General features: G+C 39.3%; 1 protein-coding gene and 1 long non-coding RNA gene across 2 annotated transcripts in view; one reads left to right on the top strand and one right to left on the bottom strand.

The window, feature by feature from the left end:
• The window catches only part of Orc2 (origin recognition complex subunit 2), a 113,260-nt gene that overhangs the window by 62,617 nt on the left and 34,903 nt on the right, over positions 1-15,740 (bottom strand). The window lies entirely within an intron of this gene.
• On the top strand, positions 4,561-7,026 carry LOC139990978 (uncharacterized). Its single transcript, XR_011800715.1, has 3 exons — positions 4,561-4,978; positions 5,645-5,798; positions 6,620-7,026. It is a non-coding gene; the product is annotated as an uncharacterized lncRNA (long non-coding RNA).

Here is a 15,740-nt window from a genome sequence, read left to right as displayed (position 1 = left end):
GTCGTGTTACGTTTGATTTTCTACAAATTATTACCTGTGCTGTAAAAAATATACCACAGTTTCTCTCTGGAGAAAAGTGAAAGTTGAACTGGATTAACGACTACGATTAGCCAGCATCTATTTTTTAAAGATACGTATAGCGATTAATATTAAAAGAAAATACTGTCAACGTTCGCTCGAATATCAGAGATAATTTAAAAATTTACAAGACCGCGAAAAATATTCCGAACACTTTCGCTATCAAAGTCAAATTATTCGTAAAAACGCTGGGAATATTTCAATTATTCGACATAAAGAAGAAAACACTGGAAACATCGATACCATACGCGGGAATATAAAAGCGTCGAAAGTAATTCACACGAACGCGTGAAATATTAAAAATATTCGCAACCAGAAATATCCCTGACGTTCACTCTAAATCCCGACATGAAGTTTTAAATGATGTTTCTAGGTCGATCTAATAACGTTTCAAGGTGCAACATCGTTGAAAGGATCCCTTATAAAGATTCTCGGCGTGAAGCTAACGCGTACCAGCAGCACCCGACAGTCTGGGATCACCAATTGCTATGAATTCATAAATTTCCCCCTCACCTCGTGAGATCAGAGAATACGTAGAAGCTGTATTACGTACACATCGATGTAGGAAAAAGATAAATGTGCCACATTTGCATATAATTTATCGCCGCAGTTCATTTTCATTGAGATGTGTTTTATTGTTTCTTAATGACAATCTTACAAAGTGTTGACATTCCGTTAACTCATTATGGTTTGAAAGAACCTTGAAATAAAAAAAAAGAAAAAGAGAAAAGACAGAAGAACGTACTATTTGTCTGATGGATTAATTTGTAATTATGTATATGACACGAGGAATAACAAATACGATTGGTAGATTTCGTAATTGATCCTTGAAACATCGAGAAGTTTAATGTTTTACGCTTTGTACATATGTAATTCGTATCACTTATTACATGCACCGTGCACGCTTCATTAATCTACAGCTCATTATTATCGCTTCCAAATACGTGTCATGGTATCTTTCTTGAAAAGTGAAAGTCCTTTTAATTCGTAACTCACGATATCATAGACTACGACACGAAAATTATATATTATCTTTAATGCAAACACTTGAAAGATTCAAGGAACACGAAACCTATATAATTTATCATTTGGTTGCGCAATATTAAATTTCAAAAATATAATAATCCAACTAAAGAAAACTGAATAACTTAAATAATACATATTTTATACGTTCTATAAATATATGGGTAAGGTATTCAATGTTTGTTCAGGTTGTATACCGTTCGAGTAAAACGAACCGAGTATGCTCATCAGAAGCAGTTAACAGGTTAATAGAAAGCAGACGACTTTCCTCTGGCGCATACCAAAGTACATAATAACGAAAGCATAACAGAAAAACGACGAATCTCTCAAACTTTCCAGCATTGTCTGGAATATAGCGTGGCCAGGTGATGATAGGGAACGCTTGGGTCTGCTTTGAAGGGACGTTTTTGTGGTCGGTTACTGCGACCGTAGTGGAAAACAGGTACCACGTCTGGTTCATTGTGTGTGATACGCTTTAAACGGGCCATTTTACTACGGAAACATTTTTACTGCTTTGTCGTACCGGTGTACACCACCGTAGGTAAGATAAAGCATCCTTCTTCTTCTTTTATATCAAGGTGAATGCTGACAGTTTCACGGAACTTTCTTTCCAGACGATATATCTTATCGGTTCTTTTCCACTGGTAATCTCCTATATCTACGATCTTAATTATTCCTAGAATTTATAGAACTAAATGATACGAATTGTAAAATTGACTACGATACTGATCTACGATAGACTCCGATATTATTAGTTTGAAATAACGCACGTAACGTCAAAGGGTTCAATTGCTGAAACGTTTCTTCGACTTTCCCTCGTGTTCGACTGCAACAATATTCATCGTTGCTCGCTGCGATCCGGCACGATTTCCTCCGTCACGCGACAATGTATACGCTATACACAGTCAGAGACGTCGGTATTAAAAAAACGACGTCGAGTTCGTTTCGAGAACGGAACGAACGAGAGAAAGGAGATTTGCGTTTCAGATTTCTGCAAAATTCGTCCCAGATACGAGCGGTCGGTACGATGCGCGTTTGCACTCTATCTCAACCGTTTCCCTTGTTTTCCCGCGTGTTCAGAAAATAGAAGGAGTTTCACGAGGATTATTCCAGGAAGACCGATGCATCGAAGATGCACCGAAGATACAGAAATTCGCAATACCTGTACATTTTGCGTCTCTAGTTTAAGTCCATTTTAACTGAACGATATTATCCATAAAAATTTAATACGGATAACATCGTCAATGGTACAATAGCATCTCTACAATGATACTCGAAATGTGCTCGTCGGTTCCCACGAGTCGCTCTTAAAAGCAACCGCTCGTAACTAAAATAACGGTGGAAAGTAACGCAATCTCACGTGGAGCACGCCTCCTTAACAACGATTGCCCATGACGCGATCCGGCTGAATCGAGTTTGTCTATGCGATGATGAAGCGACTGCAGAATCTCGACCGACGATATCGAGAGGCACTTCCACCATGCCCTACTTCTATGACATCACAAACGTGCCTCCTCTTGTCCCTGATTCACGATCGAATTCCGTTAAAACCACGAGGCAGATGATGCATATCGTCGAATTAATTCCAAGACTTATCGGCGAGACGTACGTCCCGAGCCGAACGAGAAACTTTCGCTTGGTTCGTGAACCAACGAACGAGACGAGACGTTGCTCGTGTGAGAAAAATATCTCCCGAGAAAATTGCTCGTTAGCGGAGAAACGTGTCGCGCGAACGAGGCTGCTCGGCGTGGGCAGCTTCTAGAATAATAAGTTTCGGTAAACATGTCCTGGAGATGGAGAACGGTATTCTCTTCGGGAGAATACCACCAGAGGTGGAATTGCAGTGCTCGAAGTTGGAGCCTGAAAGTCGGATGACTAGAGCGGGGAGGTTGAGAGCTGGCGCTGAGAAATTGGAAGATGGTAATTTAAGTTTTAAATGCGCGTAAATTAGATTTTTGCAATCTTTTGTAACGACACGCACGATAATTCCATCTTACCGAAATTATCTTTTTACTCGGCCGTGAGATTAGATATTTTATTTATATTACATTTAAATAATTAATTTGATCGTTCATCAAATTTCATAGATCCGTCACCTATCTGTAGGAAACTTACGTTTGTGAATTCAAGCACAAATCGACTTATCATGCCCTTTGTGCACGCTCTTCGATTAGATATCGTTAATGAGAAATAGTGAGAATTAGATAGTTAGTGAGAATTCAGAACTGACTAGCGACAATTGAAATTTGGTATCTCGCTAATTGACAGATAACAATGGGCGCAACTGGGAAATACAGTTTGCTAGCGAAGATCTCCGATGGGATTCGCGGAAAGCGACTCAGAGAGATGTCGGCCCCGTGGTCGGAATCATTTAGAACGACTGACACTTCGCTGGTAAAAAATCTCGGCCGACCTTGACCCGTGCGCGATACATCGAAATACCTAGAAGCGAGCGTCATAAAATTGGGTTGCCTACTCTCAACTCTCGACCTTTTTTTGCAACCCAGCTTCTCCTCCCCTCGGGCCCGGCAGCTGCCTCTCTTTCTCTCATTTTCTCGAGGAGGTGCAATGCAGGGGCTCGTAAGGAGAACGGGAAGCAAAGCGGAGCATCGTGTTTATGTAGGTAGGTAGGTTGCACGAGCCGAAGCCTCCGTGAAAAACATCTCTTGACAAAGTTGTTCGACGGTGCATCGATGCACGTGTGCTCGCGTCTCGTCCTAAGCCTCATCGATATCACCCTAGTGACAACCTTATTTCTATTTGATCCTTTGGAAACATCACGCAGATATTTCAGGAAAATTGAAAAATAATAAATCAAATCTTTGTAGATCGCCCTTTGTATCTAAAGTGAGCGATGACGTAATGATAGATGAGAATTGTTCTAATTCATTTTTTAATTTCTTTGGAACGGATTTTTATTAATGGTAAAGTAAACGCGTATTTTCTGCAAAATACGTTAAGAAAAATACTGTTGAAGATAATTAAAAAATAACTAAAACGAAAAATCTTGCTGTAGCAGGATGCACAAACTACGAACTATCTATCAGATCGCTTATATTCCTAACGCTCTTGTCTATTCAAAATATTCGAACATTAAACTCGATGAAAACCTCAGCGTCGCCAATCGAGAATTAAAACCTTCCAACTATAGAATTCTCTATCCTCTGTCCGATTAATTTCCAAGTCTTGTGTTATTCGAAATACTCGAGCACCGAGCTTAAAGCTTAAAATCCCAATGAAACCGATCTTGGATACTAATCTGTCCATGTTGACCATGGTAGTCTATGCGCAATTTGAAACAAAATAAAAAGAAAAATCTACGTAGCTTCTTAATCGTGTTTCTCTCGAAGCGTAACTCCCCACTTAACGCGACGTCGTCATCACGAGGACCGTCACCGGCCGATTACGTTGCACGATGACAGCGTGAACGTAACGATCATGTATTCGGTACGAGGCAGCACTCGAGTTCCCACAAGAAAAACGGAGCTTTTGCAACGCGAGCGAAATCGACCGGTTAGTCGACTGGCTGGCTGTGTTGGCTGGTCGTTCAGCAGCTGCAGAAAAGCGTATCGTGTTCTCCACGAGGTGTCTTGCTTTGCCGGGATTTTATCGCGTGGCCCCCTTCGTGGCGTTATACCCTGTGCTCGCTCTGTTCGCTCTGGTGCACGCGCACGAGCCGCCGTTGCCCTCTCTGTCTTACTGTGATCTAGGCTAACCGCGTTCGACGTCCCTCGTAAGTAGGAGCATAACCCCATCGCTGTAACGTACCACGGTACCATCGTCATCTCGAGTATCGCTACTGCCGTGCCACCAATACGCTGCAGCGTGACAAGTACTTCCAACCACACGCTCCTTCTTTCGTTATCGAGTAACGAAGGTTCGTCGAGGTATATTTCTTTAATCTGCATCATATTTGCTGCTGGAAATATCGCGGCAAGGATTTTGTTAATTTTGTAGAAGTATACAAGATGTTTACGTCAGTAATTGCCTAGTGTCTTTTTCGTTGTTAGGTAGTAGGTTTAGATGGAAGAAGCAGAAGACAGAATTTTACTGTTTTCTATTGATATTCGAGGTGATTGATATTTGGCATACTGTTTGGAATACTCGTTGCGTTGTTTTCCTCCTGAAACGTCGTTTGCTTTATGAAATGTTTTCCTTTCGCGATGTTTCTTTCACCTTGGAGAACAACATACAACAATATAGGCTTGTGCCAAATCTTTCCTTTGTATCGAGATTTAATTGTCTGAATATTTTTCTACATTTCGAAAATTGATTCGCTGCTTCTTCGTAGTCCCCAATAGCGACCATAGTATTGAGAGTTACGAAATCTTTACGAACAAGCACTTTGAAATGGAAAAACGCGATCGCGATATCGTCTTCACGCTGATCTGATAATCTTCCTGATTTCTGCTCCAGAGTTAATTGCTAACTTCGCCGGCAATCTCTGTTTCGTTAATTCCAAACTTATTTTTCATTCGAAGCGTTCGAACATCGAATTTAAAGGTACAAAATGAAAAGAGAAAACAGGATTACTCTTCCGTAGCAAACTACATGAGCTCGTTGCAACATCCATAACAAGCAGAGCAGGATACGAGAGAGCTTCTGAGAGATTCAGTAATCAGTCGCAACATTGTTGCCCGGTTTCGGGCAGAAAACCAGCGAGAAAGTACAGAAGAAGGAATCGAGGCCACTTGTCGGTAAGTGTGCAATGGATAACTCGCAACGTTACGTATTTTTCGTCTTATGGAAATTCTACCACGCCATACATACCGCATATGTTCTCACTTTGCTTTCCCGGTAAACAAAACGCCAGATGATAACGTTGAGAAATCAGAAATCGATAAGGAAATTTAAAAATCGTGACCCTGGTGCTTCCATGGGAAAAGATCGACTTCGCAACGTGTTTTCTCACAGGCTTTCGCTGAGAAACGCGGAAATCCATTGAAACGTTTAGCAATCGCTCGAACATGTGGAGCACGGATAAGTGAAACGAATTCGAATTTGGCAGGTTGAGTGCAGTAATTGCATGATTGCTATTTTATTTTATTGTTAAATTATTACAGAGATTATTTGTTATTAACTTATCACTGCGTCATACGGAATTATCAGAGAACCTCTTTCGTGTCACCTTGATTTTTATTCTTGCTTCTCGTGTTTATATATTTTTTGACGATTCTCTTAAAAACTATTTTTTTTACAGTGTCATACGAATAATATGCTAATTTATCGGTCCATATAACCTTTTTATTTTTACTTGCTTGATTGCTTCGATAGAATTATTCGTAGCGATCTTCTAATTAGGTTGAGCAGTGTGTATCTATCGAATAAAACTCTTTTTATTGTCAACATTCAATCTACTCAATAAATTCTCTTAACGTCGAATATATACGAATAAATTCCTTCTTCTTCTTCGATGTGACGCTAACAGAAAATTTAACGAGCAATATTAACCATATTCGAATTTCGGACGGATCAATTTAAAACAAAAATCCGTATTTCTTCACGCTACAGCGAATAGAATGGAGTTCAACTTTTCGATGGACCTCGAAATCGCAACTCGACTAGCGAGAGAATCGTATTGCCAGCAGCATCTCTCCCGATGCGATCGAGAGATCGACCAGCCGTAAAATCAAATTAATCGTACGATCACGCGTGCCAGCTACTCTCTGTGTACGTGCAAGTATACACGACCACATGGGTGTGATTCACGCTGGTGTGCGTCCGCGTGTGGGTGTGGTCCGTTGTGTTACGTGACCTCGTGGTTGTCGTATGGCTGAATAGGCTCGTCAATGGCTCGTTTCATTGAATTAAATAGGCCATTCGTGCACGAGCATAATTACCGAACGGCCACAGAAAGAGAAAAAGAAAAGAAATTTATATGAGATCGTCTCTCGACTAAAAGAACGAAACGATTTCAATTATCCTGTTTTGGGATGGATTTTAAAAGGTCAATACACGTGTGAAAGATACGCGGGTTGGAATGTGGTGAAACTTCGATAGAAATAAATATTCTGAAAAGTGGATAAGAAATCGTTCGCTTAGAGATTCTGTTGATCGACCGTAATGAGGACTGTGAAAAGAGAAAAAGAAGAACTGCTGATTACACGTTTCAACATCGATTGTTGCGTAAAGCGAAGCGTCTGTTGGCAAACCGGCACGATCGTGGAACCGTATTGTTGTGCGAGGCTGTTCTACATTTTTGGAGAACGAATTAGGTTACTGGTCGATACTATTGCGTTCGATCGCGAATGATTCTGTACTGTATTTGACATTAGAACTAACCACAGCTACGATATATATATATATATATATGTCTTAAAATTTTTCGATGAAAATTTTGTATAATTTTTAGACCAATTTCTCCGACTCGTTATATAGTTTTAGCAGGAAAATTAAACGAGGTAAATTCGCAGAAAGCGCGGAGCAAACGTTGAAACGACATAACGAGCGGATTACTCGAGCAAAAGTGCGAACAGCAAATGTTTAATGCTACCCGAGGCATTTAAATGGTTAATCTTGCGCGCCGTTCCGGAAATATTTCTCACAAAAGGCGAGTTAACTCGTCGTCGTGTCCAAGTCCACGTTTAAAAGGTTAAACGTGTATACTGCACGAATTCTGGAAATTTCATTGCTCAACGATGAGAGATGATGAACTTATTATCCGTGTAATTAGCCAGAAAACATAAATCGTCGAATCGCAAAGAGAATCGTTACTCGCCGTAAAACCAACGAAGAACAAATGAAATAAAGACGTTTATTACTTGCGATAATCTCCATTTGCAGATCGTAAAAATTGTTATGAATTCTGCATGAATTTCCGTAGATATTTTTATCTAGACGTCTGGAACGAAATTGTTTACATTTTAATATACGATAAAAAATACAAAATTCTCGTGAAACAAACAGAAAGATATACGACACGAACAAATTCTGCACCGTATAACCGTTTTCGTTCGTAATCTGACTCTATCATCGTACTTGATCTACCTGTATGAGACCGGCAGGTGTCTCATACAATACTTATGATTAAGACATCTAATACTTGTGAAGAGGGGTGTACGCTTGCTCCAAATCGCAAGTAGAATGCGTTTGCGACGTCGTCGCCCCGCGATAAGTGGACCGAGACCAAGTCCTGTCTCGTCACAGTGAGTCTTTTGTACATGGCTCCATGATCTGTCGGATAAGAAGTAGCCACGTTTTTACATATTAATCATTAATGACGATCGTAATTATAGCTTGTCAAACCACCGGTCGTCATTCTATCGACGAAATAGAGAACTGTAATAGCAAATAGTCGAATACAATTGGCAATTCTATAAATTTTGAAAATCATATTTATTTCAGAAATCTTATATTTAGTATCGATAATCGATAGGATTAGTAATGAGATTAAGAATAGATTATGTTTCCTCCGGCGATAATAATAATAAACTGTACACTCTGATGTCTGCTTTGTCACAATTCCATAAATATCATAAAGTCTGTACATTTAGAATTTATTGAAATTGGGAATTTAATTTTCTCCGAAATAAAGTATCGTATGAAAAAATTGTGCTCTATATCTTTTTCAGCAGAATTTGTCCTCTGAGAGGTTGTTGATACGTCTAATCGAATTATTCTAATTTTTGTGTCTTACACGCGACTCTAGGAACACGGTGTTCGACAGGAGATATTTTTACGAGCGATGACAACATTCGAGCGACGATTACTCGGTTACAGTTACGTTAACGAGCAGTTTCGTAACGACGTGGCGAGCTAGGCCAGACCAGATAGGCCAGGTCTCCGGGAAAGCTGCTGGCATTTAGGTCCACGGTTTAAATATTTGTAAATATATCTCCAGGGCCGTGCTAAAAAATTCATTCCCGGCTAGGTTCGTCGCGTTTAAATTCGGCCTGACCTTAAGGCGAAATGGTCTCAGCTGGATCGGCAAACCGGTCACGCCTTGAGATTTCTTTGTCTTTCGAGTTTCGTTAACCTTTCGAATCGCGAAAGGGTTGCACGCGCGAAAAGGTTACCCCGTTTCAAACACTGGAATATTGCAAAGAATAGGCCTTTCCGTTTCGTTGAGAGTAGGCTTCTTGGGTTCGATTTTATCCGCCTGATGTACATAGAACACGTATAATTTGGAAATTTAAATATTTGAAAGTTTGGTATTTGAAAATCTAAACATTTGGACACTCGTAAGCTTGAAAATGAAAGATTCTCGCAATCTGGAGATTAGAAAATTAGCAAATTCGAAACATCGTAAATTTGAGAATTTAGAAATTCAAATATTTATGGATACTGAAATTCTAAACATAGCTAGCAAGTTTGCATTGAAAATTTATATATTGCATAACTAATGTTCTACAAACATGGTAATTTAGAAAACATGAGTCTACGTTTTAGTAAACTAGAGGTATACCAGCACATTATCATTGACATATGGATTTAGAGAGAATATAAAAAAGTTGTAATATGTTAACCTGTTAATGGAGTCGTTTGCTAATCATTTCGTATCCTGTCTTAACGATGCTGTCTTCATTTTCATTGCCTTTCCATTTGCTTAAAAAAGGGTAACTACTTTCAAGGAATGAAAAACGGGATTTTGTTTTAAAATGTTGGCAGCTCATTAACGAAGAGACCTTCACATTTCATATTTTTGCTAGAACTCGTTCATAACAAGCCATACCAACTTAAGACCTTCACATTTCCTACTTTTACTACAATTTTTTGTTCATACTATCTACTACGTCTACTATATAGCTGTTTATTTATGTTCATATATTGCTTAGCTCTCACTAACCTACGCTCATACGACATTTTCGTCTTACTTTTACTTTTACTCCCTCGCTTTTACTTTACTCTCACTTTTGCCCATAAAACACGCAGACAAAAACCAGAAACCTCTGGTACACCCTATGTGTATAGCATTGACAATTAATTGACAAAGAAAGTGTATCGGTGTTATATTAATATATAAAAAGTACCGACCAAGAGATCTAATAAATTTAACCTTAAAGATTAAATTTATCCCAGTCTTTATCATATAATAACCCATATATCATATCTATTTCCATTATCAGCTGTTTTCTATGAAAAAATTATATTTAGAGTTATAATGTAATTAAACAGAAACATATTATACAAAAATATAAAAGAATCTGTTTCAATATAATCCAGATGAAATAAATAATTGTTTCTCGCTGTCACAAAGGCTTAATAAACGAAACACAGGCAATAAAATCTGTTCGACTACGTTGGTTTCATTACCGTTCTCCATTCGTAATTATAATATTTTAATAGAATTTCTTATCTCGGGTATAAGGATAGAAATATACGCACGTCTTACCAGAGCTGTTATGGCTTAGGTCGTCGAGATAAACTCGTGGGTGTGCTCTTACAACGCATGATTGATCGTTTCCAATATCGACTGTTGCGTAAGAAATATAGTCACTATTGTAAATATCAGTGTCCGCCGTTTCGTTCTCTCAACTAAGGTAATTTGTTTAAAACGCAGTTGATAGATTAGAACAAATTTACGCTATCCGAAGGACAGATATCCTCGAGTTAAATCGGTCCCCAACAATTTTCTTGCCTGGTAATCTGGCATTGAGCCGGCTCTCGAGGATATCTAAGTGTATGAACGAAGAATATCGAGCGTTTCGAGAGAGCGAAAGGACCCGAAGCTGTCGGTAGAAATGGTGAAATCTGAATGTACTTACGCGAAGGTGACCTAAAAGTGAAACCATTTGCTCGTCGTGCCGAGTAAAAGAGCTAAGAGCCGCGACTCGAAGAATCGCGCCTCTCGAAAACTTAATTTCCTCTGACCGCCTTTGAAACCACGTCGTAGTTATCGTTTCTTGAAGACGATTTTTCTATGTGAAGTTCAAGATCGGATAGACAGTCCAATTATGTCAGCAACTCTGAGGAGAATTCCTTACTTTTGTTCGAACTAACGCTAATTTGTGCTATATAAACAGCAATTTATTTGAAGGAAAGCTTCAAATTCTTAGCCTTGCCACAATTTTACCGCAGTTTATTTACGGAGTTACTTTAACATTTTTGCGAAATTATCGGCCGTGAAGAGGGAAACTTAAACGAAAGGGAAGATGAAGATTCCTCGATTTTATCTATACTCAGAAAATCGAACTTCGTGTTCGAGTTTGGTACAACGGTGCAATACGCAATCGGACAAACATTCTAATTTCGCCTAGTTCTCCCAGCCGGTTAGTTGCATTCGCCTACTTGCATTAGAGAACGGCGAATGCGACTAACCTGAACCGTGTCGGCAATATAGGATTACACCAGGTTTGCTCACGTTGGCTTTCTAAGCACTCTGGTTCGACCGGCTGAACTCGAACGACCGGTATCTGTCGTTTGACGCTGTCATTTATTATTTATCTTTGTTTGTTCCCATTTATCATTGTTTGGTGCTGTCTACCTTTGGTTGTTTACCATCGTTTGTAACTGTCTTAGTTAACTATTTCTTCTACTGCTACTTGTACTTCTACTTCTATCGCTACGGTCGCTGTTTCGCGACGTAACCGCCGAATGATTACACGATGTACACTCGCAGTGTGTACATCGCTTTCGAGTGAAGAATCGAGATGATCGTTAAGGTCAATAAGATCGATGTGAATTTTGGTGTTCCCTTGAAGTGGAATAGAAATGAAATCAACAAGCGAAGTAAATCAAAACGTACGCTAAAACCTAGAAGTCTATTTCCACTGCATAAAGAACGAAGAACGAAGAATGGAAGTATACGACGGTTACAAAAAGTAATATAACTTTCGAAGAGTTACTATTCTTGCAAGGAATAACAGAATCTCGAATAAGCATAATAGAAACTTGCAAAGAGTAAGAGAACAGCTCTAATGAGACTCCGATGATTTTATCATTCGACTTAATGTTATTCCACTGAAATCCTTTAAAAATTCTCTTCCCTCTTATCAATTGATTCTACCAAAAGATAAAAAGAAAAAAGACGCCCTTCCTAGCAAACCACGATAAAATAATGATAAAATGTATAACACGGAGTTGACTGCTGACTCTCGCACAGGTCGTCGAGCGTGGAAATTCGAACGAGGGTAATGGAAAATCGTGATAATGAGCACGGCGAAGGAGGACAGGAGAGGAGAGGAATGCGAGGAGTAAGACATTAGAAAGATAAGATAGAAGAGCGAGATGAAGAAAATGGAAAGAGAGAGAGAGAGAGAGAGAGAAAGAGAAAATGATAGATCTTCTCAAGCGATGCGACCCTGTTTCTAAACGGCGCACTCTGTATTTGCATAACTCACAAATACCATCGAGGCTGCTTCAAGATCGCTCGTAAATCATCAACGCCACGGGGATGCTCCGTTTTCATTATCGAAATCCTGGAAAATTAAAGAAGTTGGGCCGTATCGTTTCGCTCGCATTGATAAGACAACGCGTTCCGTTTAGTGGGACGCGGTAAACACGTAATCGAGAATTAATGTTTCTTCTTGGCTGGCTCTGTAATACTTTTCTTTTTCATTGTATGAATTTTCTCTTTAGCGGGTAATAAATGAATTTGAAATTATACTATTAAAACGTAATAAGATAATTATCGATCAAACTGCCCAGATTATAATAATTAGACTGGGGATTATAAAATGCACACAATATGCAAAATGGTTTGAAATATCCAAGATACAGGTTCTCGAGTACATTCTTTTCGAGGTCTAAAATATTTCCAAAATATGAATTTGCGTAAATGTCCGCGATGTAATAATAATCAAATAATATGAAGTTTAACAGTGGAATTGTCATAACAGCGATACCAGTAATTAAGCGTTAATCAAAGTATTCGTCGTCTAAATCGAACCATAATCAGTTTAAAATTCTTTCTAACCTGGGATCAAATTTTTCGCCTCATATCTAGAACAAATCAATTATACAAAGAACATCATAGTTTCCGTGTCCGGATTCATCCACAGCCGAGCAAATACCAATCGACCGTTACACGCCCAATTCTACTTTTCTCAATGCCAGAATACTGGCTGGAACGTTTCAGTGGAATCGCGCAAACTCCTTTTACCTAGAATTCGAAAGACAGGCTTCCATGTCACGATGGCATGCGAGGATTCAATTACCCATCGAGATTCCCTCATCTCGCGTGACGAGCAAATACGCGACCGCCCGTGGTTTCGTCCCATGATTATGATACGGGTCAGGATATAGCGAGATCGTGAAGTCGGTCAGTAGTCAAAGTAATCGCGTTTCAGGTGTCTTGGACAAAGAGATTGACAGAAATATGGTAGGTAAAAGCATGAAATCCTAACTAGGATTGTACAGAGGAGGCATAGTTATAGAAAATAGCCAATTTTCAATCCTGTCGTCGGTAGAAAATTCCTAGAGGATGTAACAACATCCTAGAACCTAACAAGTTTCTATACGTTTATTTATTGCGCGAGATAACCAATTTTTGTAGTACATATAATATTTGCATATAGTATTATATATTTACGTATAGTAATTAAGATAAATATTCCAATAGAGCAAAAGGAGATCATACATAATTCAATAAAATAATATAAAACAAAAAATGTTGTGCATCTATTATTTCCTTATAAAAGGAGAGATACTTTTGTGGCAACCTAATATAACATGTGATACAGAAAGAATGAAAGATATGACATTGTGAATATAGCGTAAATCGGTATATAGACATATAATAAATAGGTAAATACAGGTAATAAATAAATAATAAATAATAGAGAAGTGTTGAATTAGACTGAGGACGAGAAGGAGGCAAAAAACAAAAGGAGGATATTGACACCGACACGACGCACGCAGAAATCACAGGCGTGGAATCATTGAAACTATCCAACAGATGTTACATATAGAGTTAGGATGTAAGAAGTTTATTTAGTTTCAATTTTTACTTTTATCAAAAAAGATTCAAATGTTCGAATTAACAAACTGTTGTATAATAGTGCAAACATTAACATTTGTAAAATATTTTTAAAATTTGCACGAGATGCGAGAAAATATATTTCCCCGTGGAGTATTAATATCGAAAAGTTTTTGTACTGGGAAGTGCGATGCCATTAATCATATACGTAATAAACAAACTGCGGATTTTCATGAATCTGTAGGAAATCTGAAACTGTAAAGTTACACCGAATGCACATAATATGAAAAAATATATAAAATATTCAAATTGCAATGTTTCGTAGGAAAAGCAATCTTTTCCCGAGGCCTTACTTCTTAACTTCTGACCAACTTCGTAAAAATTTGCATAAAAGTCCGCAGTCCAATCGTAAATCTTCACTCTCTTTATTCTGCGCGGCTCTAGGACATAACATGATATACAAACCTCTTTATATCCCACAAGCATCAACAAATACTACTATTACACAGCTTAATTTATAACTTCCTCTTATCATACAAACGTCAGAAACCCAAAGTAAAAAATGACAAGAAGAGAGAAATATATACGAATCATCGAAGCGAAGCGTACGATCGGTCCAAGTGTTAGAGACGCAGAAACCGGTGCGTCGGTTGCGAAGAGAGGCCGTGGTCTGAGCGACACTTCCGGGGACCGCGAAACAGGGAAAGTGAAGATCCACGTGGGCGCGAACGTGGCGGAAGCGGAGGCAAAAAAAGGCGGCGCGATATCAACGTAGAAACGTGGTTCCGTGGACGCTACCGAGACGACAGAATGTATCGAGTGCGGCCTATTTGATCGGGAGGTGGCAAACGAGTACCGAAGAGTGGGAGTGTGGATTACGGGAGTGGAGAAGGAGACGGGGAAGAAGGTAAGAGAGGGCAGGTAGGCGCGTGCCACTTAGCCCACCAAGAAACGCGGTCATAGCCTCGGCACGTCTGACTCGTCGCGTCGGCCCGATCGGCCCGCTCACAATCAGAACCGAGCACCGTTCCACGCGGACCTTTCGGTGCTCTCGCGAGTCCTTTTTCTCTCACCCACGCAACACAACGCACGGTTAGAAGTCTCTCCTGTTGGCTCCGTGGACTTTACTTACTGGAAAGCGAGAGAAGAAGAGAGAAGATCGAGCAACATTAGAGGATATATACACTCCTGATCAAATGTTCTGTGATTTGGACAGTTATGATATTTGGTTCGAAATTTGACCGTTTATGTACGGGGACATTTTCATAAATCGTTCTCTCCAGAGGTAAATAAATGACAGAGATAAATGCAATATCATTATCGATACAATGTGTAAGTAAATGTCACTTAGAAAGCACGTTGGAACTGATCCAGCCTCCGCAACTCCGAGCGTCAATTTCGAAGAGCATTTATCATCGACTGAATGCAACACGATTCTTAATAGGTTATATACAGACAACAGAACGCCGATTTACACGCGTTATAGCGAATGCTGCATTGTCTAATAGATCAATGATTAATTTAAAACCACCCTACATGACAAAGCTGTACGAGTAACAATAAAGCTACGAATGAAAATCATTGGTATCGCATTTCCAATCGCATGTTTCGATATGGTAATGATTAAAGGAGGATCATGACAAAGTAATCTTGATAGAAATCGGGATGAAATGGGACAGTCGAGAGTCGACGAATGAAGAACGCACGCGAGTGATCCACTCTCTCCCTGTATCCACCTTTTTCTTTCTATTGTTACGCATGACGCGCTATCTCTGTCGACGCG

This window comes from Bombus fervidus, chromosome 9 (genome assembly GCF_041682495.2).
Source record: "Bombus fervidus isolate BK054 chromosome 9, iyBomFerv1, whole genome shotgun sequence".
In the NCBI taxonomy this organism is placed as follows: Eukaryota; Metazoa; Arthropoda; class Insecta; order Hymenoptera; family Apidae; genus Bombus; species Bombus fervidus.
The sequence above is the reverse complement of the archived record's forward strand: the minus strand, read 5'-3'. Positions and strand labels throughout refer to the sequence as shown.